The sequence below is a fragment of the Bos taurus genome, chromosome 8, assembly GCF_002263795.3.
Source record: "Bos taurus isolate L1 Dominette 01449 registration number 42190680 breed Hereford chromosome 8, ARS-UCD2.0, whole genome shotgun sequence".
NCBI lineage: Eukaryota > Metazoa > Chordata > Mammalia > Artiodactyla > Bovidae > Bos > Bos taurus.
In genome coordinates, this window is record NC_037335.1 from 91,250,277 (window position 1) to 91,276,943 (window position 26,667).

Here is a 26,667-nt window from a genome sequence, read left to right on the forward strand (position 1 = left end):
AACGGAATAGAGCTTTATTAAAGGAAGAAAATTGAGAACACAGAAGTTTATATCCAGCCAACTGTTATTCAATATGGGGGCAAGACAAAAATGTTTTCAAGTACAGGTAGTTCTCACTTTGAATAGTGGTGGACTAAAAAGGACTATGCAAATTGAAACCATACAAAGCCATTTAAATCATTTGAAAACTTATGATTATTCTATGGCATTAAACTTTTTTGGCCAACACTTTAAAAACTCTCTATTGGTTATAAATATATGAGGAAATAAAAAGTCAAGCTAATATTTATTTAGAACATTGTAATTTAAATCTTAGAAACACTGAAAATTAAGTATAGTCTTTTTAAAAAAGCACTGAGAGTATTCCGAATAGTACTTGCCTTCTTTTTCCATATAAATTTTGATGTATAGATTGCCTCAGTAAAAGAGCTAATTTGTGTTTAACTCTTTTTTGGCCATTTTGAGAGTCTTCTCTTTGCACAAATTCTTGGTGATGGTGAATTTGTAAAAGGCTTGTTTCATCATCATATAGTATTTGGTGATCATAACAATCTGTGTGCCCTGATTTCCCCCAAATACTCTGATTTTAAACTAAACTCTAAAAACAAAATAAAATTAAAAACAAAAAACTAAACTGAAGATTCTTCATGGTCTCACAGCATGACCTTACAGCTTTCCAGCAAATCAGTTACAGATAGGTAAATTTATGCAATGAAAAGGAATACTGTAATTTTCCAGTAACCAACACAATAGAAAACAATATACTTTTTTCATGCTTTATAAACTGAACTACAGCTATTGAGAACGGAGCTTCTTTTTACCTTCAGTTTGGAAGTCTCCTTGTTCTGAAACAGGCTTCCCAGGTGGCACTAGTGGTAAACAAGCCGCCTGCTAATGCAGGAGACACAGGAGATGTAGGTTCGACCTCTGGATCGGGAGGATACCCTGAAGGAGGAAATGGCAACCCACTCCAAGATTCTTGCTTGGGGAATCCCATGGACAGAGGAGCCCAGCAGGCTAGAGTACATGATGTTGCAAACAGTTGGACACAACTGAGCACACACGGCTTGTTCTGGAACAGTTTGTTTCTTGTTCAATACAATATTCACACAAAATTAAATACTCTGAATTTTCTTTCAATAGAAGCAATTAATATGATGGGGGACATTATATAGTTAGTGTAAGTTGTTGTTGAGGTCCTAGCTTTATTTGGGGAAGTTTGGTATCCAGCCCATGACTGCCACGTGAGCAGTGTTTCTCAGGACTCACCTTAGATATCTTTTGAAGCTTTCAGAATGGCTGCGATCCAAAAGTCTACAAATAATAAATGCTGGAGAGGGTGTGGAGAAAAGGGAACCCTCTTACACTGTTGGTGGGAATGCAAACTAGTACAGCCACTATGGAGAACAGTGTGGAGATTCCTTAAAAAACTGGAAATAGAACTGCCTTATGATCCAGCAATCCCACTGCTGGGCATACACACTGAGGAAACCAGAAGGGAAAGAGACATGTGTACCCCAATGTTCATCGCAGCACTGTTTATAATAGCCAGGACATGGAAGCAACCTAGATGTCCATCAGCAGATGAATGGATAAGAAAGCAGTGGTACATATACACAATGGAGTATTACTCAGCCATTAAAAAGAATACATTTGAATCAGTTTTAATGAGGTGGATGAAACTTGAGCCTATTATACAGAGTGAAGTAAGCCAGAAGGAAAAACATAAATACAGTATACTAACGCATATATATGGAATTTAGAAAGATGGTAACAATAACCCGGTGTACGAGACAGCAAAAGAGACACTGATGTATAGAACAGTCTTATGGACTCTGTGGGAGAGGTAGAGGGTGGGAAGATTTGGGAGAATGACATTGAAACATGTAAAATATCATGTAAGAAACGAGATGCCAGTCCAGGTTCGATGCACGATACTGGATGCTTGGGGCTAGTGCACTGGGACGACCCAGAGGGATGGTAGGGGAGGGAGGAGGGAGGAGGGCTCAGGATGGGAAATACATGTATACCTGTGGCGGATTCATTTTGATATTTGGCAAAACTAATACAATTATGTAAAGTTTAAAAATAAAATTAAATTAAATTAAAAAAAAAGGAAAAAAAAATAAAAGAAATAGCAGCGAGGCCATTAGACTGAGGCAGCTATTATGCCATGGTGCTTACATCAGCAAAACGAAATCTAAGCCTGTAAATGCCTCAAGGTTACAAAATCAAAACACTAAGGACTACCAATCACAGTCAACTAGGTTTTAAGCTATAGCCTAACCAATAATTTCCATTAAAAAAATAATAATAATTTTCTTACTGTGCTTCCATCTTTTGTCTACAAAAGTTTCTTCATGCACCCCTTTCTGTGTAGTGCTCTTTATGTTTTGGTTAGGTACTGACCAATTTCAGTTGATATTTGCTCAAATAAATTCAAAATTTATAATAGGTCTCAATTTCTTTTAACAAAACATAAACCAGACTCTTATTCAGTTTCTCTTTTGTAAGGGGAGGGAATGACTTTTAACAATAGCAATAATGCCCCCTCTTAAAATAGCTAGATTTGTGCTTGCTACTCAGTCTAAATATTAAACCTTTTTCATATTTACTGATATGTATAGTTAGTAAATTAAAATATTTGATTTAGAAAGTGAAGTGCATGACAGACGAAGTAGAGACTGAAAGTGGAGACAACTAACGTTCAGTTCAGTTCAGTTCAGTCTCTCAGTCGTGTCCGACTCTTTGCGACCCCATGAATCGCAGCATGCCAGGCCTCCCTGTCCATCACCAACTCCCGGAGTTCACTCAGACTCACGTCCATCGAGTCAGTGATGCCATCCAGCCATCTCACCCTCTGTCGTCCCCTTCTCCTCCTGCCCCCAATCCCTCCCAGCATCAGAGTCTTTTCCAATGAGTCAACTCTTTGCATGAGGTGGCCAAAGTACAGGAGTTTCAGCCTTAGCATCATTCCTTCCAAAGAAATCCCAGGGCTGATCTCTTTCAGAATGGACTGGTTGGATCTCCTTGGAGTCCAAGGGACTCTCAAGAGTCTTCTCCAACACCACAGTTCAAAAGCATCAATTCTTCGTCGTTAAGTCCTACTTATAAAACTGAATGCCATACATATTCCTGTAAACTGATTACCCCATTCAACAATACAATGAAGTAAGTTTATTTCATGTTAAGAAATACAATTTCATATCACAATTTTAATGCCTCTACTGAATTCTATACTATGAACATACCATATTTATAAATAATGGTATGATAAATATTTTTGTACAATCATATTTGAACAATTATTTGATTTTTTTCTTTAGGATACAGATCTTCCTCAGCTTACAGTGCGGTTAAATCTTCACAAATTCATCAGAAGTTGAAAAATATCATAAGTTGAAAATGCATTAAAACATGTAACCTAATATCAAGGGTTAGTCTAGCCTACCTTAAATATTCTCAGAACACTTATATTAGCCTACAGCTGGGAAAAAAGAACACAAAGCCTATTTTTAAACAAAGTGTTGACTATCTCATGTAATTTATTGAATACTGTATTAAAAGTGAGAAATAGAATTTTTGTATGGGTACAGAAGGTCAGGAAGGGCGGTGGTGAGGAGACACCCCTCGTCCAAGGTAAGGAGCAATGGCTGCGCTTTGCTGGAACAGCTGTGAAGAGATACCACACGCCCAAGGTAAGAGAAATCCAAGTAAGACGGTAGGTGTTGCAAGAGGGCATCAGAGGGCAAACACATTGAAACCATACTCACAGAAAACTAGTCAATCTAATCACACTAGGACCACAGCCTTATCTAACTCAATGAAACTAAGCCATGCCCATGGGGCAACCTAAGATGGGGGGGTCATGGTGGAGAGATCTGACAGAATGTGGTCCACTGGAGAAGGGAATGGCAAACCACTTTAGTATTCTTGCCTTGAGAACCCCATGAACAGTATGAAAAGGCAAAATGATAGGATACTGAAAGAGAAACTCCTCAGGTCAGTAGGTGCCCAATATGCTACTGGAGATCAGTGGAGAAATAACTCCAGAAAGAATGAAGGGCTGGAGCCAAAGCAAAAACAATACCCAGCTGTGGATATGACTGGTGATAGATGCAAGGTCCGATGCTGTAAAGAGAAATATTGCATAGGAACCTGGAATGTCATGTCCATGAATCAAGGCAAATTGGAAGTGGTCAAACAAGAGATGGCAAGAGTGAACGTCAACATTCTAATAATTAGCGAACTAAAATGGACTGGAATGGGTGAATTTAACTCAGATGACCATTATATCTACTAATGTGGGCAGGAATCCCTCAGAAGAAATGGAGTAGCCATCATGGTCAACAAAAGAGTCAGAAATGCAGTACTTGGATGCAATCTCAAAAACGACAGAATGATCTCTGTTCATTTCCAAGGCAAACCATTCAATATCACAGTAATCCAAGTCTATGCCCCAACCAGTGACACTGAAGAAGCTGAAGTTGAACGGTTCTATGAAGATCTACAAGACCTTTTAGAACTAACACCCAAAAAAGATGTCCTTTTCATTATAGGGGACTGGAATGCAAAAGTAGGAAGTCAAGAAACACCTGGAGTAACAGGCAAATTTGGCCTTGGAATACGGAATGAAGCAGGGCAAAGACTAATAGAGTTTTGCCAAGAAAATGCACTGATCATAACAAACACCCTCTTCCAACAACACAAGAGAAGACTCTATACATGGACATCACCAGATGGTCAACACGGAAATCAGATTGAGTATATTCTTTGCAGCCAAAGATGGAGAAGCTCTATACAGTCAGTAAAAACAAGATCGGGAGCTGACTGTGGCTCAGACCGTGAACTCCTTATTGCCAAATTCAGACTTAAATTGAAGAAAGTAGGAAAAACCACTAGACCATTCAGGTATGCCCTAAATCAAATCCCTTATGATTATTCAGTGGAAGTGAGAAATAGATTTAAGGGCCTAGATCTGATAGATAGAGTGCCTGATGAACTATGGACGGAGGTTCGTGACATTGTACAGGAGACAGGGATCAAGACCATCCCCATGGAAAAGAAATGCAAAAAAGCAACATGGCTGTCTGGGGAGGCCTTACAAATAGCTGTGAAAAGAAGAGAAGCGAAAAGCAAAGGAGAAAAGGATAGATATAAGCATCTGAATGCAAAGTTCCAAAGAATAGCAAGAAGAGATAAGAAAGCCTTCTTCAGCGATCAATGCAAAGAAATAGAGGAAAACAACAGAATGGGAAAGACTAGGGATCTCTTCAAGAAAATCAGAGATACAAAGGAACATTTCATGCAAAGATGGGCTCGATAAAGGACAGAAATGGTATGGACCTAACAGAAGCAGAAGATATTAAGAAGAGATGGCAAGAATACACAGAAGAACTATACAAAAAAGATCTTCAGGACCCAGATAATCACGATGGTGTGATCACTGACCTAGAGCCAGATATCCTGGAATGTGAAGTCAAGTGGGCCTTGGAAAGCATCACTACGAACAAAGCTATGGAGGTGATAGAATTCCAGTTGAGCTATTCCAAATCCTGAAAGATGATGCTGTGAAAGTGCTGCACTCAGTATGCCAGCACATTTGCAAAACTCAGCAGTGGCCACAGGACTGGAAAAGGTCAGTTTTCATTGCAGTCCCAAAGAAAGGGAATGCCAAAGAATGCTCAAACTACCGCACAATTGCACTCATCTCACACGCTAGTAAAGTAATGCTCAAAATTCTCCAAGCCAGGCTTCAACAGTACTTGAACCATGAACTTCCTGATGTTCAAGCTGGTTTTAGAAAAGGCAGAGGAACCAGAGATCAAATTGCCAACATCTTCTGGATCATGGAAAAAGCAAGAGAATTCCAGAAAAACATCTTATTTCTGCTTTATTGACTATGCCAAAGCCTTTGACTGTGTGGATCCCAATAAACTGTGGAAAATTCTGAAAGAGATAGAAATACCAGGCCACCTGACCTGCCTCTTGAGAAATCTGTATGCAGGTCAGGAAGCAACAGTTAGAACTGGACATGAAACAACAGACTGGTTCCAAATAGGAAAAGGAATACGTCAAGGCTGTATATTGTCACCCTGTTTATTTAACTTATATGCAGAGTACATCATGAGAAACACTGGACTGGAAGAAACACAAGCTGGAATCATGATTGCCGGGAGAAATATCAATAACCTCAGATATGCAGATGACATCACCCTTATGGCAGAAAGTGAAGAGGAACTAAAAAGCCTCTTGACGAAAGTGAAAGAGGAGAGTGAAAAAGTTGGCTTAAAGCTCAACATTCAGAAAACGAAGACCATGGCATCCGGTCCCATCACTTCATGGGAAATAGGTGGCGAAACAGTGGAAACAGTGTCAGACTTTGTTTTTCTAGGCTCCAAAATCAGTACAGATGGTGACTGCAGCCATGAAATTAAAAGATGCTTACTCCTTGGAAGCAAAGTTATGACCAACCTAGATAGCATATTCAAAAGCAGAGACATTACTTTGCCAACAAAGGTTCGTCTAGTCAAGGCTATGGTTTTTCCTGTGGTCATGTATTGATGTGAGAGTCGGACTGTGAAGAAGTCTGAGCACTGAAGAATTGGTGCTTTTGAACTGTGGTGTTGGAGAAGACTCTTGAGTGTCCCTTGGACTGTAAGGAGATCCAACCAGTCCATTCTGAAGGAGATCAGCCCTGGGATTTCTTTGGAAGGAATGATGCTCAAGCTGAAACTCCAGTACTTTGGCCACCTCATGCAAAGAGCTGACTCCTTGGAAAGGACTCTGATGCTGGGAGGGATTGGGGGCAAGAGGAGAAGGGGACGACAGAGGATGAGATGGCTGGATGGCATCACTGACTCTATGGACATTGAGTCTGAGTGAACTCCGGGAGTTGGTGATGGACAGGGAGGCCTGGCATACGGCGATTTATGGGGTCACAAAAAGTGGGACACGTCTGAGCGACTGATCTGATCTGATGGGTACAGAATGGTTATAAATATATTGGCTGTTTACCCTTGTGAGTATGTGGCTAACTGGAAACCACAGAATAACACACAACATAAGAGTTGTGAATTTCAGTTTTTATTCCGGTAACTTACTGAGGACTGTAGACTGGGAAGTAAACTCTCAGATAGCTCTGAGGAACTGCTCTGCAGAGACAGGGGAGGAGCTTGTACATATAGATGAATTTTTGGCTAGAAAATACATGTAGTCAAGCACACATCTTGGTAAAATGTTACTGTTAATCACACAGAACAGATATCTCAAGTTGATGGTTTTTACTACTCTTCTGTGTATGGGAAGATGCCAGAATCTGGGATCATCAAATTCTTCCTGACGTATGTACTTTAACTACCTAGGGGCCCCTTTATTCAAAGGACAGAATGCCTCATTCTGTTTTTCCATCCTGCAGTCTCTGCAGGGTGCAATGTCACTGGGCAATTCCAGTGGCTTGCAATTTAACCCTTTGTATAGCTGGCTGATGAGAGACACCCATCGTTCTTTTTAGTACATAGCTTCCCCACTCTGGTAATAAATCTTACCAAGGTTCATGCTCACTTTGTGCCATGGTGTTAGGAATGCTCAAGGTAAGGCAAGGATTTCGTTGATAGGCCATTTGTGTGCTATATCTATATTAGACCCTATTGAAAACCTAACTGCAACTGAATAGCTAAGTGAAGAGATCCCATCTAGTAATATCAATATAGTGGACCAAACAGAACTACAATTTCAATCTCCTAAAATAAATTTTCTAACAGCCATTCCATTAGAGCCTTGAAGAGGAAAAATCCACCAAAGTAAACCAGAAGTACTGGACATAGTTGACCACAAACCCAACAATTGGATAGGTTTTTAAGTCTGCATAGGATCATGCTCATGATAGAAAAAACAAATGATTTATACAAAAGTTCAACAAATAAAGAAAACACTCTAACTCTACAGGTCAGGTTCCCCATCTTGGGATAGCCATCTACTTCTGATGTCAACTTCTCATCCTGGGGTAGGCATCATTTGTTTGAGCATTGTTTTACAGTGACTTTCAGACCAGTATTCCTCTCTGTAGGTCAGGCCAGTGCTAGGGGCACTTCTTAAGTAGGAAATGTGAATCCAAGAGTCAATTCCCTTCAGTTTTGTTGTGAGCAAGTCAGTTAAAAGTTCCTGATAAGGGCTTTCCCATTTATTAGGAGAAGGTCCTTTAAATGATGTCTTTTCCAAGGTATATATAATCTCCTGGTTGTAGGTTGTTGGGTATCTGATCTTTGTCCAGAGATGTTTCTATCTTTGAATAGCAGAAAAAAACTTACCGTTTTAATAACTGAACTTTTAATAATTCAATTGAATTTTTGCTATAATGTAATACAGCAATAAGGAGTTATCTAGGTTGTTCAGCTGCTAAGTCGTGTCCAACTCTTTGAGACCCATGGACTGCAGCATGTCATGCTTCACTGCTCTTCATCATCTCCTGGAGTTTGCTCAAACTCATGTCCATTGAGTCGGTGATGCCAGCCAACCATCTCATCCTCTGTCATTCCCTTCTCTTGTCTTCAATCTTTCCCAGCATCAGGGTCTTTTCCAATGAGTTGGCTCTTTGCATCAGGTGGCCAAAGTATTGGAGCTTCAGCATCAGTCCTTCCAATAAATATTCAGGGTTGATTTCCTTTAAGATATCTTTGTCCAAAGATATATTTCTATCATTTAATAGCATAAACTTACAATGTCATTTTAATGAATGAACAATGAACTTTTTTTGTAATGTAATACAGCAATAAGGAGCCATCTAGGAAGTGAGTTTAGATAGTAATTACATAACCTGAAATACAATTAGCAGCACTAGAACTCGATATCCACTAAAACAATTTCTTCTCTAATGTTACTCTAATTTTTACCAAATATAGCCAAATTAAGACTAATTTATTTGCAGTGTAAGTCTAGTTTCAATAAATTGGACCTGCTTGTTTACATTAGTTTAACAAGTCTGGCGGTTGATCATTTACACTCTGGTCACTGTGCTTTGATAATGCTTTTATAAGGACTCAGATTGACTGTTGAAAGCCTCCTGAGGCCAGGAATATCATTCCAAGGACTTGCCATGAGATCTGACTGTAACAATTATAGAGTTGGGTGAATTTCTCTCTTCTGAATTTCCCCAAAATATCTTGAGGTTCTTACACCTGCCAGAAAGTGACCTTTCTTAGTCACCTGGTGAGGTTGCTGGGAACTCTATGAGCAAGGTATTAGTCTGTTTTTCTAAGGAAATGGCTCCATAAAGTCCATTTTAGTTCTCTGAAGTTGTCTGGTTATATCTGATTTTATGTAATTCTCAAACCTGATATTTTAGTCAAAGCCTTGGTAATATAACCAGTGCTTCCATTTGTGTCCTGTTATAAGGAAAACAGATTTTTCTTGAACTTATGCAAATAACTATCCTGCCATAAAAATAAGAATACTAAGAATTTCAAATTCTGGAGGGATACGGTAGAGAGAAAAAGATAAGTGTTTCAATTCTGCTTACAAAGGTATAATTTATTGAATTGCTTAAGGGGGAAATTTTCTTTATATCTGGAAAAGGAGGATTAAAAGACAGTAACATTTCAGACAGAAAGTCATAAAAATGATTGTTCAGCCCTGTGTAAGTAAGTCTTGTTGATCATAATTTCTGTTAACAGTTTATGAAGTCATAAAGTTTCAGAGTTTTGGAATGTCTTACCCGGTTCAGTGGTATTATCTGAAAGTTATCAGAAATCTGCACTTGTCAAAAGTCTTCTATTAACCTTGAAGAGCTTCATTTTTGTAAAGGCATCAGAGTAAAAGAACAACTGTCTATAAATGACAAAAGACTTTAAGTGGCATGGTTAAGATACGATTACAATGCAACTGAAGGGGAAAATTTTATTTTTCTGTGACATACAAAATTTTAAGATAATAACCAGAATTATGACTGACAACATACAGGACATATCTGAATTTTAGGAATTTCATTTAGCTTGTAGAATGTTTATATTAGTAATATTTGTCCATATAGTATAACCTAGGAAAGTTTATCATTATTTATTTGACGATGTGTTCCACATTATTTAAAATATCAAATAAGCCTCATTAATATCTTTCTTTGAGATGTTTCAGGGGCCCTCTGAAACACCCCAAAGTTAGCTAGAGATCAAAAGGACTTCATTTAGAATTTGGGGAGGTTTGTCAAAGATAACAAAAGGTTTTAAAACACTTGGTCAAATAGGATCACAGCCACTGTGAAAGATACTCAGTTAATCATTTAACCAAAATGACAATAAAAGATTTCAAAAGTAAACGACAGAAAGTTATAACAGGGCACTTAAAAGGTAGAGAAATTTTACAATCTACTTTCAAAAGCAGATTCATATCCCAAGAAAAATTTGTTCACTTAACAGAGAGAAAACCAAATTTTAGTTTTGTACCAGCTTACTTTTAATATTAAAACATTCACTCGATTAAATTTATTACAATGTTCGCCAGGTCTAATCACATACAAAACTCTTCTTAGAGATTCTTTTCAACAAACCTGTAACTTCCTGTTTCTACCTTCAGATTTTTGTTCCAAGATTTCCCATTTTCTCTATTTTTTTTTAAACCTCTCTTAGGACAAAACTACTTTCTATTCCCTTAACAAAAAACATTATAATCCTTTTACTTTTTTCTTTCCCTTGCATATGATGATGCTTTCCTTATTAATTTTAGTAGTTCCAGTTATATGTGTTAATCAGAATGGTCAACCTTACAACCTCTAACCTCTAGTGAAAACCTAGAAGCAAGCAATTATGAATTGTCATGCTAGCATCTACAAATCTGCAAACTTATGAACATATTCTACAACCTCCAGAAACAGATTTTCTCACAGTATTATTTTCCTCCTATATGTGGTATACATGCTCAATAAACCCAAACATCTTTGCTTTTTTAATCTTAAAAGAGGATGAAAGTAGGTAAATTTAGACATGTTCAACAATTAATGTTTCATTATTGTATCTTATTTGGAAATGACCCAGATATTCAATAAACTTCCATCATTTAGCTTACTTTAGAAAAACTCTAGTTTTAAACTACTAAAAAGATTTGGAGAAACTATTTATATAGACATACTGTTAAATACTAAATTTTTTTAAAGACCTCAGAAAGGTTTTTAAAATTTGAAGAAACACTGGTTTATAACATTGTATAAGTTTTACGTGTACAACATTATGTTTCATCTTTTGTATACGCTACAGTGGTACCTACCACAAGACGTTTCCATCTATCATGATACAGTTGTTCGGTCCCTTTTACCCATTCCACCCGTTCCCAACACCCCTCCCCTCTGGTGACCAGTACTTTGGTCTCATTAGCTATGTGTTTGCTTTGGTTTCATTTTACTTTTATATTCCACATATGAGTGAAATCATACAGTATGTGTCTTTCTCTGACTTACTTCACTTAGCATAATCTCCTCAAGGTCCATCCATGTTGTAGTAAATGGCAGGATCTCATCTTTTTTTTTAATAGCTGAGTAGCATTCCATCGTATATATACATACCACATCTTTTTTTCCCTCATGAATGCTGTATTTTTGAGATAGAATTAATGTCATAAAATCCAGTCTTTTAAAGCATACATTTCAGTGCGTGTGTGTACAGTCATGTTTGACTCTTTGCGACCCAACGGACTGTAGCCCACCAGGCTCCTCTGTCCATGGGATTTTCCAGGCAAGAATACTGGAGTGAGTTGCTATTTCCTTCTTCAGGGGATCTTACCAACCTAGGGATTGAGCCCGCATCTCTTGCATCTCCTGTATTGGCAGACAGATTCTTTACCACTAGTGCCACCTGGGAAGCCTCAGTACATTTCAGTGGTTTATAGTATTTTAACAAAGTTGTTACCATCATCACCACTAGTTCTATCAACCAAAGAAGAAATTGTGTATCCATTAGCAGTCATTTCCCATTTCTCACTTGGTCCCTGGCAACTGTTAGTGAGCTTTCTATGGATATGCCTATTCTGGATATTTCATAGAAATGGGAGTAATTACTCTACGTCAGGCTTCCTTTGAAACTGTGGGTAAAATATATTTCACCTGCCTTCTCTCATCAAGGTTTTAAGACTTCCATGTCCTCTAAGCAGCATGTAACCTAAATAAGCAGCCCAAGGGACTTGACTAGTGGTCTGGTGGTTAACCCTCCATGCTCCCAATGCTGGGGGCCTGGATCCTATCCCTAGTTAGGGGACTAGATCTCACATGCTACAACAGAAGATCCCGCATACCTCAACAAAGATCAGAGACAGAAATAAATAAATATTATTTTAAAAAAAGATATTTGCCTGAGTTGCTTTCCAGGAACTTGGAGTCAGCGGCATCTAGGTTGAGCTGAGCCAAGAGTCAGGTGTGTCTAGTTTGTGCTACGCTGGTTAGGACTAGATAGGATTATCACCCTTGAACTGGGCACACATGGGCATCTGCACTTGTGACCTTTTGAACTTGCAAAGGCCTATAGCTTAGTTACACCTGAGTAGACTGACGATTATCACATCTTTTCCAATTACCTTTCCCCACTCTCCAAGCCTCAGACAGCCCTGATTCTTTTTTCTTTATCCCATAAACACCTGAGCCCCTTGCCTTCTTGGAGCAGGTTTTGAGACCTGTCCTCCCATCTCCTTGCTTTGCTGCAAACTTGGCGTCTCACTGATACAACACATCTTTTTTATTCATTCATTTAATGGGCATGTAAGTTGTTTCCTTATCTAGGCTATCGTATATAATACTGTGATGAACATGGGATGCGTATATTTTTTTGAATTAGTGTTTTTTATTCTCTAGATAAATACTCAGAAGTGGAACAGCTGGATCATATCATAGTTCTATTCTCTTTTTAAATTGAAGTAGAGCTGATTCAGTCTCATGTTAGTTTTAGGTACGCGGCAAAGTGATTCAATTTATCTGTATAGGTATATATCGTATTTTCCATTATAGGTTACATATTATATAAGTATATATTTATTTTCCATTTAGATTATTATAAGATATTTAATATAATTCTCTATGCTATGCAAATTCTTGCTGCTTTTCTATTTTATGTGTAGTATCCATTAATCCTGTACTCTTATTAATAATTATTCCACCTCTCCTGCCTCTTTGGTAATGGTAGTTTGCTGCCTATGAGACTGTTTCTATTTTATATATATTCATTTGTATTATTTTTTAGATTCCACATATAAATGATATCATATATTTGTCTTTGTCTTACTTCACGAAGTTTAATATTCTCTAGGCCCATCCACGTTGCTGCAAATGGGAATATTTCATTTTTTTATGGTTAAGTAAAATTCCATTGTACATATATACCACATCTTCTTAAGCCAGTCATCTGTTGATGGGCGTAATTTCTTAAAGCATGCACCCATACAAGAATACTGGAGTGGGTTGCCATTTCCTTCTCCAGGAGATCTTCCTGACTCAGGGATCGAACCTGTGTCTCCTGCTTGGCAGGCAAATTCTATACCACTGAGCCCCCAGGGAAGCCCCCAAAAAACTCTTACCCAACTTGCATTTATTTATTTTTTTTCTCTTATGAATGGATTTTATTTTTTTTCCTTTTTTTTAATTTTATTTTTAAATTTTACAATATTGTATTAATTTGCTTATGAAAATATCATTATGCCAAGTTACTTTTCTTGCTGAAAACGTCTATAACAGAGAAAACAAATTTGACTTTTAGTAAACCTAGGTACAATAATGGAGAAGGCAACGGCACCTCACTCCAGTAGTCTTGCCTGGAAAATTCCATGGACGGAGGAGCCTGGTAGCCTGCCGTCCATGGGGTCGCTAGGAGTCAGACATGACTGAGCGACTTCACTTTCACTTTTCACGTTCATGCAGTGGAGAAGGAAATGGCAACCCACTCCAGTGTTCTTGCCTGGAGAATCCCAGGGACAGGGTAGCCTGGGGGGCTGCCGTCTATGGGGTCGCACAGAGTCGGACACAACTGAAGCGACTTAGCAGCAGCAGCAGCAGCAGCAGCAGCAGCAGCAGGTACAATAGGAGTTTTACATTTAGGGCTGTCAACTCTAAAGAGAGACTTATTTCATTTTTAAAAAATTCTTTACTACTTCTTCCTTTTTAAAAAAAATCTTCTGCTGCACTGTGCAGCATGCAGGATCTTAGTTCTCCAACCAGGCATTGAACCCACACCCCCTGCATTGGGAACTCAAGAGTCTTAACCACTGGACTGCCAAGGAAGTCCCAGGCCTATTTCATTAAATCAACAAACTCATTTTTATTCACTAAAGATTAATCCTAGAGCACATGTTCTTAAAAAAATTTGCCTTAGTTTCTATTACATTCAGAAATATTTAATTTAAAAGCACTTATTTTTAAGCCAATTAAAAAAAGCTCTTTATGAATTAGATTTTGTGGGAGGGAGCCTTTCCAGTTGGTTTGGTAGGATAAAACTACTATTGAAAACCATGTGGTTGGACAGTTTTAAGCTTCTCTGTGTATGAGCCTAGGGTCATTCAGCTCTTGTACATCTCAGTTTTTCCCTCTGGCAGTCTGAAACTGCTGCGGGCACTTGGAACTCTAGATGGCCCATCCTTATGTGTGTGTGTGTGTGTCCCTGGATAAGTGAGTTTTTAATTAATGAGTGGGCTTCCCTATGCACTGCTGCATAGTAGGAAGACTATACCATTCCTACAAGTTTCTCAGTTTCCTCAGAAAGCTGCCACCAATTTGGAGGAGCTTTTTATCACTTCTTTTCAGAACTTGAAGCTCTTATGTGGTATCTTCACTTTTAGTTCGACAAACTCTGTTAAATTAGCCAATTTAAGGGAAAATGCTATGCCATCCCCTTAGCTGATCACCCAGTCCAGACCTTCCCAGTGTCTTTTAATTGGTCAATTTACTCCGTGTCTTTCAATGGAGAATTCAAGTCTTCCCAGTATCTTTCAACTAAGAATTCAGGGTACCTCTTTCCTGAACTGCCTAAAGTTCAAGGAAACACCACTCCTTACAGCAAAGAATTTATCAACCAAGATGAGATGTCTGAGACCCAGGAGAGACATACCCAGTTGTGTGGACTCCTGGTGGAAGTGGATGGGCACAAGGGGCCCTTGCTGGTACCTTGGTACCTCTGGATCCTCATAGAACTCAGCTGATGGAGAGAAATCAGCTCTGAGTCTCTTCATGGTCACCAAAACTGTCCACTGAAAGAAAAACATACAACATAAAAGTTGTGAATTTCCATTTTACTCAGGGAACTTACTGAGGACCATAGCCTGGGAAGCAGCCTCTCAGACAGCTGTGAGGAACTGCTCCAAGGAGACAGGGGAGGAGCCAGTAAATACATGAATTTTGGGGCTAGGAAATACATGACATAAAGCACATATCTTCATAATAGATTACTGTTAGTCACAAAGAACAGATATCTGAAGTTAATGAATTTAGTGCTTTTTTATGTATGGGAAGATGCAAGAACCTGTGATCTTTGAGATTTTTTCTGAGATATTCATCTTAACTATCTAGGGACCCATTCCAAAATAACAGAATGCTCCATCCTGTCTTTGCACCTTGATTCCTCTCAGGGTGCACTGTTGTTGGGCAATTACAGTGGACTGTGACATAACCCTTTGTATAAGTGGATCATGAGTGATACCCTTGGTCCTTTATTTTTGTTCACAGAGGTTTTAGTTCAGTAAGTAAGACATAACGACTTAATCCATTACTGAAAGGCAAGTGTTACCTACCAGAACTATGCTTGGGAGGAAGAATAGGGAAGGGATGTCATCTGAATTCTCTTCACTGTCTCCAAATAAGATCATGTGCCTCTTGCTTTATGAACATCTTCAACAGGAAATAATACCATTATCCTGCAGTAAAGTTCAGTTCAGTTGCTCAGTCATGTCCGACTCTTTGCGACCCCATGAATTGCAGCACGCCAGGCCTCCCTGTCCATCACCAACTCCTGGAGTTCATTCAGACTCACGTCCATCGAGTCAGTGATGCCATCCAGCCATCTCATCCTCTGTCGTCCCCTTCTCCTCTTGCCCCCAATCCCTCCCAGCATTAGAGTCTTTTCCAATGAGTCAACTCTTCGCATGAGGTGGCCAAAGTACTGGAGTTTCATCTTTAGCATCATTCCTTCCAAAGAAACCCCAGGGCTGATCTCCTTCAGAATGGACTGGTTGGATCTCCTTGCAGTAAAGTTCAAGCAAACTGCAAATGTGAATGAGTTGCTTGTAAGAGGTAACACATCAGCTTAAGTTCACAATAGCCAGTATGTGCATGTGTAGGGTCAGAGTGTTTCCTGAGGTTCTGAGGAGGTGGAGAGAGAAGAGAGTTGGCTGAGAGCACAAATATCATGGAGGTGACAGGAGCAGGAATCCAGCTTTAGAGACTGTACAAGAGCTGGGATGCTGGAGGTAGTCTCAGCTGACTTCACAGCCGTGTAGTAACTGTAACCGAGTGGTCAGTATTGCCAGTCTTATTCTTCCTGAGGTGGAGAAGGAATATCAATAAGGCAAGATTCCAAACATTCACAAGCCCCTGGCCATACACTAGTATTATGAGAACTTCTTTTAACTTAGTTTGTCCACAATCTTCAAGCTCCAGAAATTCATAACTGAATGTATCCGAATGTAACTAATGTGATTAATATATGTAGTTTGTTAATGAATATTTAAATTGATATCTTATGCCAGTTATATTGATATCAATTCTCCTTTATTGACCTCATTATAATTTAAAAGACAGAGAATAAAAAAGACTAGAAATAAGTAATAATCATGAACAATATAAGACAGTACATATATAATTAAATAAAAAACAGAATTTTTCAAACTGAAGTAATGTACAGACACCCGTCTAAAGGAAAATAAACTTCTCATGGACCATCTAGTCCTTATAATTTTTGATAAAAATATATCAACCTTGGTATAAATGCTTTATGCTTATATAGCTATAAAACCAAAACACACTTACAAACTCAATATAAAGTCAGATAAGCTTCACCTGAACAATATCTGATGTGACATTTGATGCTATTTTGCTGAAAGGAAGACCCTACCTGCAATGTAAATATTGCATGATACAGATTCTTTGTACTTCAATGATCTGTCTCTTAACTCTTGACTGCTCAATGGAGAAGATGCCTGACTTCTGTCCAAATGGATTCTCCTGAGACTTCTATAAATTCCAAAGGTGGAGGTGGGGGGTTGTGCTTGGAAACCTAACTGTCCCAAATTTATGCTCAGAGGGGTTGAACTGAATAAACAGGCACAATACCCTGGGCTGGGATAATGATTATTGCACTATAAAAAAAAAAAAATTGCGGGGGTGGTGGGTAAGAACATTTAAGCTCTACTCTTTTAGCATATTTCAGTTATAAATATGGCTCAATTTTTTTCATGAAAAGGAGAGTATACTAGTTATACTCTCATGGTGCTTCATGTTAGCACTATATATTTAGATACATTTTCCATTGTGAAGCTGTACCATTATTTAGCCAGCCATTCTTGATAAGTACCATAAAATAATACATCCAGTCCTGCTTTTTTTCATTCCAGGTTCACAAAGTAGCTTTCTGATTATCTATAGATGCACACACCAGCTGCAAGAAGAGAAATTAATAACCAGAGAATGAAAATTATCTTATTGAATAGTCAACAAAAGAGCATTCTGGCTAGAATATTACACAGAAGTCTGGAAATGAGTGCTTTCTTTAGTCCTGATCACTGGTAGGGATCCTAAAACTCTAATCAGCTTTGTGTTTGCTCCAGAATAGGAAGTAAGGTGACTTCACCTGCACACCACCTGGGGAGATAGCTTTACGTTAAGCAACTGTTCCTTAGCGGCTGTCTCCTTCTTGCATTCCATTTCAAGTTTTAACACTACCTTCATTGTCAGAGTTGGTGGGTTTCAGCAGCAAGAGCCTGGACATGAACTGGAAAGTCTTAATCAAAGGAACAGAGATTTGAACTGGGCCTTAATAGACAGATACAATTTAGATAGGTGACCCAGATGGTGATTAATAAGTGAGGGCCATATATCACAAGCACGTTCAGCTGTCACCTTCTGAAAGACAGTATACAGTGTTGATGGCATGGACTGAAAATACACATAGTGGGTAATACCTGTGGTGGAAAAAAATACATGAGAGAGGGAATCTTCAGTGTCATCACTCTCTTCAAAACATAGTGAGATAAGAAAAGGGATAAAAGGGGTATACATACTGAAAAGGAAAAAAGACAAGAGTGTTATTTTTTGGCTGCGTGGCTTGTGGGATCTCAGTTCCCTGACCAGGGATTGAACCCAGGCCACAGTAATGAAAGCCCAGAATCCTAACCACTAGGCCACCAAGGTACTCCAAGACAGCTCTTATTTGCAGATTATATGATTTTTCTCCATGCAAAAAAAGGAATCTAAGAGAACAAGAGAGTTTTATAATACTAAGTCAAAAACAATATATATTTATATACATACAGCTTGTTCTACATAGCACTTATAAACTGTTGGAAAATATAAAGTCTTATTCTTAATACCAACAAAACCTATGTACTATCTAGATATAAACTTAGTAACAGGAAAGAGATACAAGAAGAAAAACATGAAATTTTACTGAAACATAAAATTAGACTTGAGAAAAGTGAAGAGATATGTACCTGGTTGAGAAGACTAAATACTAGAAAGTAGTCATTTCTTTCTAAATTAGTCTATAAATACAATGTACTATATCAAACTCTTAATTGGATTTTGTCTGTTAAATTTACAGATGGCTCTGATTCCCTGCTCCTGCTATAGATCCCATTTCCAAATACTATCACACTGGGGGACACATGTGAGTTTGAGAAAGGGAGCAGAATTCAGTCCATAACACTGGATTATTAAAGTGTTGGGAAATGGGCTCTTCCATTTTTCCCTCTGCAGGAATAAAAAGAGCCATAATTTCAGCGTAAAATAATTTCCTTACAAACCATCATCAAAGGGGTTAAGGGAGTGTCTACCTGCTAGCAACAGGACCACTTTTCAGCAAGACTCCTCCCTTTCTTTTGTAGAAGTCAAGTGGGAGCCCCAGATCTGTGTCTCTTGCTAAGTTGCTTGAGTCCTGTCTGACCCTTTGCGACCCTATGGACTATAGCCACGAGGTTCCTCTGTCCATGGGGTTCTCCAGGCAAGAATACTGGAGTGGTTGCTTTGTCCTTAGTGAGACTCGACAGTGACATTTTTTCAGCTCTCACAGCTCAAGGTCCTCCAGCACTGATTACCCTTACCCTTTGTTCAACCAGTGGGCACTGCGGCGTGCTGCCAATGTTTCCCCCTCCACTATCAGAACCGAGGAACTAATTTTCCCCAGCTGCTGGCAGTGCTGGACCTCGACAGTAGCGAGTTGAGTCCCCTCCAGAGACTGCACTTAGATGAAGGAAGCCAAACCTGGTCCAAGCTCCTGCCCTCTTCCCCAGTATCCATCTCCAATGACTGACTGATGCAGGGGTAGAAAAGCCTGGCCTCCTTGACTCAATTCAGGGCCACTCTGAAAGACTTTCCCAGTTCTAGAGCTACCCATCATATTAGTGGAGGACTTTGGAGTGACAGCAACACAGTCCAACTTCTTCTTCTCCCTTATCCTGCTTCCTTCACTTCCCTTAGGTACTAAACCTCTTACACACAAATCTCCATCTCAGATTCTATTTTCCGAGGACTTCAGTAAGGAGCAATCTCTTATTCCTAGTTGGCTTTGCCTGTGCCCTTTATGTATCCTTGCTTCACTTCTCTGCATTCTTTGAAACTCTTAAGTATCTTCTGGAATTCCAGATCAATCAGCAAAAAAAAACTTTATACGAAGGCTGAGACAGACAATTTTCTTTCAGTCCCTTGGATGTTAGAATAATTGTATCTAGTTTACTTTTATGGGGAGGGGTCTCCAATAGGCACCCAGCCTTGATAGTTCCTGGGCTTTGTTTCCTATCCCCCTTGCCCTCCAAGGCCATGAAAATCTATGTTCATATTCACCCAGTTTGACAAACACCATGCTACTGGAAATGAAAATTCCAAATCTTACCTTTGTAATTATGTTCCACACCCTCACCCCAATGCCTAATGCAAGCATTTCAGTCATGCTGTTCTTTCTCCTCAAAGGTCAGGTGGATTGCTAGGTACCTAGTAGTAGCGATAGGAAATAGTGGACCTACCGAGTGAGAAGTGAAGCACTCCTAGGAGTGCTTCCAACTTTCCAAATTCTCATCCTCTAATGAGGAAGTCATAACAAGGACCAGTGTATAATGAAATCAAAATGATAAAACTATTCATAACCTAACCATAGAATGACACGATATAAAAAGACAATTTTTCTGACTGTAACATAGAACATAACTTTTTAGAACAAGTGGAGCTTTTCTGACAACCTGTGACCCCATATCAGCTCTTATGCTTCCATAGACCCCGCTGGGACTCCCTATCCTCACTCTCTGAGGGTGAGAGGCCTGACTCTGCCTCCCTGGATTGAGCCAAGATCATGGTCCCCAGAATTCACAAAGAGGGCTAGGCCTGGTGTGGCATAGTGGGCCAGGTGATCTGGAGAGGAGGAGGCAGAGTGTGGAGAAGGAGATGGCTGCGGCCATGGTGAATGATGATAAGCTAGGGGAGGGAGAGGACAAGGGAGGGCTGGCTTCTGAAGAACTCTCTCAGGCAGAACTGGATATCATCACTTAAAGCAGTGGTCCTCAAACATGCTCAGAGGTGGGGCATAATTTAAAAAGTAAGAATTTGGATTTTTAGAGAGCTTTCCCCCAAAGATTCTAAGATTTCACCAAGTATAAAGCAGACGCCATGAATCTGTGTTTCTGTTTAACGAGTGATATCATACTGGATAGAATACAACTGGTCTAAAAATAGGATAAATAAGGAACTTCTAGAATCAATGGCAACCCACTCCAGTACTCATGCCTGAAAAATCCCATGGATGGAGGAGCCTGGTGGGCGCAGTCCATGGGGTCACTAAGAGTCAGACATGACTGAGTGACTTCACTTTCACTTTCATGCATTGGAGAAGGAAATGGCAACCCACTCCAGTGTTCTTGCCTGGAGAATCCCAGGGACAGGGTAGCCTGGTGGGCTGCCACCTATGAGGTCGCACAGAGTCGGACACGACTGAAGTGACTTAGCAGCAGCAGCAGCAGAATCATGTTTAGTACACAAATAACCCCATCCAGAGTACACGGAATACTGGAATGCATGGAGATACAACAAAAATCTTACAGCAGAACATCTGCAGCAAGCACAGACAGGGTGGTAAACAAAAATCCAAAATATCTTAATTTTATCCTCTATGAAAGCATTAAGCCTCTGCTACTTAGTTGCTCAGGTTTTTAAGAGTTAAAGTGAAATCGCTCAGTCGTGTCTGACTCTTTTGCGACCCCATGGACTGCAGCCTATCAGGCTCCTCCGTCCATGAGATTTTCCTGGCAAGAGTGCTGGAGTGGATTGCCATTTCCTTCTCCAGGGGATCTTCCCGACCCAGGAATCAAACCCAGGTCTCCTGTATTGCAGGCAGACGCTTTACCATCTGAGCCACCAGGCCAAAGAGTTAATACTGTACTCTACAAGCAAAGCTTTACAATATTAACTCTTTGGCCATGTCTTAACTCTTAAAAATCTGAACAACTAAGTAGCAGAGGCTTAATACTTTCACAGAGGATAAAAAGCTTTGGCCTTCCCTGGTGGCTCAGACGGTAAATCATCTGCCTACAATGCGGGAGACCCGGGTTCTATCCCTAGGTCGGGAAGACCTCCTGGAGAAGGAAATGGCAACCCACTCCAGTATTCTTCCCTGGAAAATCCCATGGACGGAGGAGCTTGGTTGGCTACTGTCCATGGGGTCCCAAAGAGTCGGACACGACTGAGCGAGTTCACTATCACTAAGCAAAGCTTTCGAAGAACTGGAGGTGAAAAGCACGTTGCCTGCTGCCACCTGGTGGCAGAACCTTATATTTAACCAAGACTGGCAACAAGTCTGAAGAAGGGTCCATTAAGTAACTTGGAAAAAATCACTTGAAATCTTTATGACTCTGCTCCTTTTTAAAAAGGATTATTACTTAAATTATAATGTTGATACAAGCAATCAAATACAAGAACTTTCAAAGGTATAGAATAGTAAATGTCCTTGTGCACGCTAAGTTGGCTTCAGTCGTGTCTGATTCTTTGCGACCCTATGGACTGTAGCCTGCCAGGCTCCTCTGTCCATGGGATTCTCCAAGCGAGAATAATGGAGTGGGTAGCCATTCCCTTCTCCAAGGCACCTTCCCGACCCACGGATCGAACCCTGGTCTCCTGCATTGCAGGCAGATTCTTTACCATGTGAGCCACCAAGGAAGCTTCCCCCGCCCCCCCTCCCCCCCAAATATTCTTATAGCCCAGCAACATTCTGCCATTTAGTAGTGAGGACCAAATTTATTTTTCCAGGGTTATTCTTTTTTTCTCTTGATTACGATTGTGGGCTGGTAGCTTGTGAACATGTGCTAGCTGATCAGAAACTGGAAACATGGTCAATGAAAGAGGTCTTGGCCATCTTCCCTTTCATCTATCCCATTTTCTCTAGGGTGAAGCCACCTCTTTGAATCAGAACAGGCTTTTGGGAAGGTGTCATGACTGGAGCTCTTGGGAGAAATAGATCTCACCAGTAGCTGGAGAATCTGGTTATCTACACGGTGAGAATTAAAATGTTCTATAAAGGTCTGCTGTCTTCTCAATATCTTCTCCAGCACTCTAAAGTGTGGGTGGAATAGGGGTGTCTTGAGTTGACCTGGCACCATTTCCCTGTAAAAAAAAAAAAAAAAAAAATGAGAGGCCCAAAATGGAGTCACTTGTGCTAAAAGGAAGACTTAATACATGACCTTATGGCAGTCACAATCCTCTCCAAGAAGGTAATCCTAACTGGTCAGTGTGAAATTTTCTGGTCACCACCAATGAGGTAAACCTTTCCATCCTTGAAAGGAAGACGAAGTAAACTGGCACACAGATCCTCTCATCCACTATGGACAGGCTACCTAAATTTGAAATAATCTTTGTCTTTGACTTCCTGATCTTACCTTTAAAAATCTCTCCCTTTCTATAGCCTTTTGGAGCTCCCCTCTACTTGCTAAACAGGATGCTGCCCAATTCATGAATTAGTCAATAAAGCTAATTAGATATTTTAATGTTTACTCAGGTGGAGCAACATCCCTGAGATTCTTTTAGTTTTCCCATCTCTGTGTTAATTTCCTTATCAAGCCAGGTAACAAGAAGGCTCCAACAGTTTCAGGCCTCACAAGAAATTCAGAAGATAAGTAAACTGCTTCAGTCCCATTATTCCAAGCAATTCAGCCCGATTAAACTATCCACTGTTAAGAGCAGAACTTTGGGTTTGGGAATGGGACTTACTATTTGAATTAAGACAATCCTTGAAGAGGGAAGTGAAGTCAGCTTCCTTCAAGACATAGAGAATGAAGGGGTCTAAATTGATATAAATAATCATATGTGCCAGGGTCCAGCCTCAGTGGATCCAGGGAAATTCGAAGGAGAGACGGCTTCGGCGATCAGGATATGATAGCTTTAATTAAATATTAATTAGAGATATAAAGAGTAATAGAATGAGGATAGCTCAGTAGGAAAATTCAGTGGAGAAAAGAGGCTGAATAACTTGGTTTACGTGGAAAGCTAGTAAAATTCCAAGGCAAGGAATTTACATCACCTACGTAGGCCACAGGCGTCCTCCTGTTCTCCTGAAGGAGAGGAGACACTAAGGCCTCCCCGGTCAGATCTTAGAAGCCCAGGCATAATTAGTAGGCTTGACGAGCCTCCACGCTCAAGATGGAAATTCAGCCAGAAGGTGAGAGAAAGAACGACATGGGGAAACCAGTCTTTCGAGGAACTGATCCCATTTTTTATTTTTCCAGGGTCTGTTTTTATACACTGAAATGTTATACAAAAGTCACGTGGGGTCAGCAGTCCTGACTTTTATTAAAGTCAGGTGCTTCATACAAATGTATACAGAGGTCTTAGGGGTGTTACATCATCTTCTGGCCAGGGGAGCCTGCTGACAATTTATGACCCTCTCCTTGTGATAGCGGTCAGTCAACCAGAACACTTATTTCTCCAGGGGTGATTACTCTTAAAACAGACGCCACCTTCCGAAGGTACCAGATAAAGTTACATTCCTATAGGATGAGGGTACAGTGGGTTTTAATTAAGGAAAGAATTTGCTTAGCCTAAGGTCTAACGTGATTAATATCAAAGGTTAATACTTATTTTTATATTTATTAATGTGTATAAGGGCAGGGGATGTGGAGACTTAGCAGTAAAACATTGGCTCAACAAATGAAAAACCCTTCACCAATACAATTTCTAATCAGCCTACTGTACTATACGAATAATTTTCTAACTTCTCTAAAGAACTTGTTTTTAGAAGGTTTAAAGCATCTCGTGTCTCTTACGGTTGGGAGGCTGTGAGCAATCACATGTGGCCGGACAAGCCTGTCAGGCAGGCTAGAGACCCTTCAGAGGAGTTTGTAGGTTGAAACACTCCTATCATGCCCAGGAATTATTATTAACTGGAGCTCTAAGTTAACTCCTTCTCCAAAAGAGGTGGTGGGAGACAGCCCCCTGTAAAGTCAGAGGTGTAGGTGAGAGCACAAAGTAGTAAAGTAGGCAGACTCTGGTTTTGGGGGTAGATACTAGAGAATTTCCAGGGGGACTCCTGAGGCTCGATCCCACTTTTGCGTATGTCGAGCCTCCTTCCTCATGACCTTTGCCATGGGCGGAGTTCCTCACCCTGGCTCCCGGCACATATGAGTAAAATTCTGGTTGTGTTCTATTCAGGTGAGAGAGGGGAAGTGGATGCTGAGTAGTCAACCAACAACATTCTCCTAGACCAGGAATTGATTTAGCACAATACAACACATATTGATAACACTCAAATGAAATTCAACTAGGGTCAGGCAATCAATTACCAATAGTGGGGATCACCACAAACAGGAATAAAATAACCACTCAGCTCTAGGCAATGTGGCAATGCAAAAATATAAACCTAGTGTTGCCAGACCTTCAACATTTTCAAGAGAAGTTGGTAATCTATCTATCTATGTATTTTTTGGCCGTGCCATGTGACATATGGGATCTTAGTCCCCTGATTAGGGATCGAATGCCATATGGCCTGCATTGGAAGCGTGGAGTCTTAACCACGGGACCGCCAGGGAAGTCCTAAAAATATCTTAAAAGGCAGTCAATAGTGTCCAAAATAAACAAACCATACTTGTAGGCCAAGTACAGCCTGTGACCTTAAACTTTACAAACTCTGGGCTAGAATCACTGCATGCCATTCAGTGGTTCTATGCATGCAAGATTTGCCAAGAGCAAAGAAGTCAAAGGAGGGAGGTCAGAGAGAGTCATTTCATACAATGCTTTCCCTGACAGGTCCCCGAACATGGTTCTCAGGCTTCTGCTTCACCCAAAGAGTTTATTTGGAACCAGTTGCCTCTTTACCACTGGGCAAGTGTTCTAAGTATCAGGAAACATGAACGCTTGTTTCCCACTGTTTACATTCTGACTCTACTGGGTACTTTTTCATACCTCTGTGAGGCATACAGCTTTTCATCAATAAATTAGTTTGATTACCTTCCTATCATTAAAACACATTCAGTTTAATTGAGTGGAAAATAGCAGTTTGTTATTAACTAAAATCAATGCTTAATTAGAAAACAACTTATTGATTTATGTTTATTTATTCCCTGGTCAATTTCTTGTTGAAAAGATACACAAAGGTCGTAACTGTCAATCCCGTTTGCACATTAGAATCTCGTGGGGGTGGGGGAGAGTTGGGGAAATGCTTTTTTTTTTAATGTGGATGCCCAGGCCCTACACAAGAGGGACTAAAACTCCCCAAGTGATTTTAATGTGTAGACGGAGCTGTCATACATTTCCCTGTAATAGTTACAACCTTCTAAACTTACCGAATCTCTTGGGTTTTCTCCAGAACCTTTCATTTCAGCAAGAAGGGGCTCACAGTAATATTTTCCCGAGATGTCTAAAAGTTAGTCCTTTCCCCTGGGGATTGACGGCGCCATCAGCCAATCGCCAGTCTGAGGAGAACCAATAATAGGTAACAGAACAATAGGCACTGTAAACAAAAGGTACTCAGGTTAAAAAAAAACAACAACAAAAACAGTCGGGGGGGGGGGGCGGTGCTTAAGGGCTTCCCTGGTGGCTCAGCTGGTAAAGAATCCGCCTGCAATGCGGGAGACTTGGGTTCGATCCCTGGGTTGGGACGATCCCCTGGAGAAGGGAACGGCTACCCACTCTAGTATTTTGGCCTGGAGAATTCCATGGACTGTATAGTTCATGGGGTCGCAAAGGGTCGGTCACGACTGAGCTATTTTCACTTTTCACAGTAAAAAAAAAAAAAAAAAAAACAAGTCGCGCAGTAGCAATGGTTAACAAACGGGAAAAAATCTGGGACGTTTCCTCTGACGTCAGCGAGGCCTCGATTTAGCGGCCGCCGGGCGCCCAAGAGCTGCTAGACAGAGCTTACTTCCGGAAGCGGGGCGCCCTCGATTCGCGTCACTTCCGCCCGGTTGAGTCTTGTCCTTCACGCTGCCAGATTGAAGCGACTTCCTCTTTTCTTTCCCTTCTTCCTCCCC

The 26,667-nt window shown here is 40.1% G+C and overlaps 1 long non-coding RNA gene across 11 annotated transcripts; it reads right to left on the reverse strand.

Moving 5' to 3' along the window:
- On the reverse strand, nucleotides 1-26,649 carry LOC101906606 (uncharacterized). 11 transcript variants are annotated; one of them, XR_009495665.1, is made up of 5 exons: nucleotides 25,981-26,320; nucleotides 17,526-22,810; nucleotides 15,748-16,493; nucleotides 11,444-15,207; nucleotides 1-9,825 (listed from the first exon to the last, which is right to left on the reverse strand). It is a non-coding gene; the product is annotated as an uncharacterized lncRNA (long non-coding RNA). The 11 variants fall into 11 exon arrangements; XR_009495663.1 differs by having other exon boundaries at nucleotides 1-8,634; nucleotides 9,713-15,207; XR_009495661.1 differs by having other exon boundaries at nucleotides 1-8,673; nucleotides 9,713-15,207.
- Nucleotides 26,650-26,667: the final 18 nt, after the last annotated feature.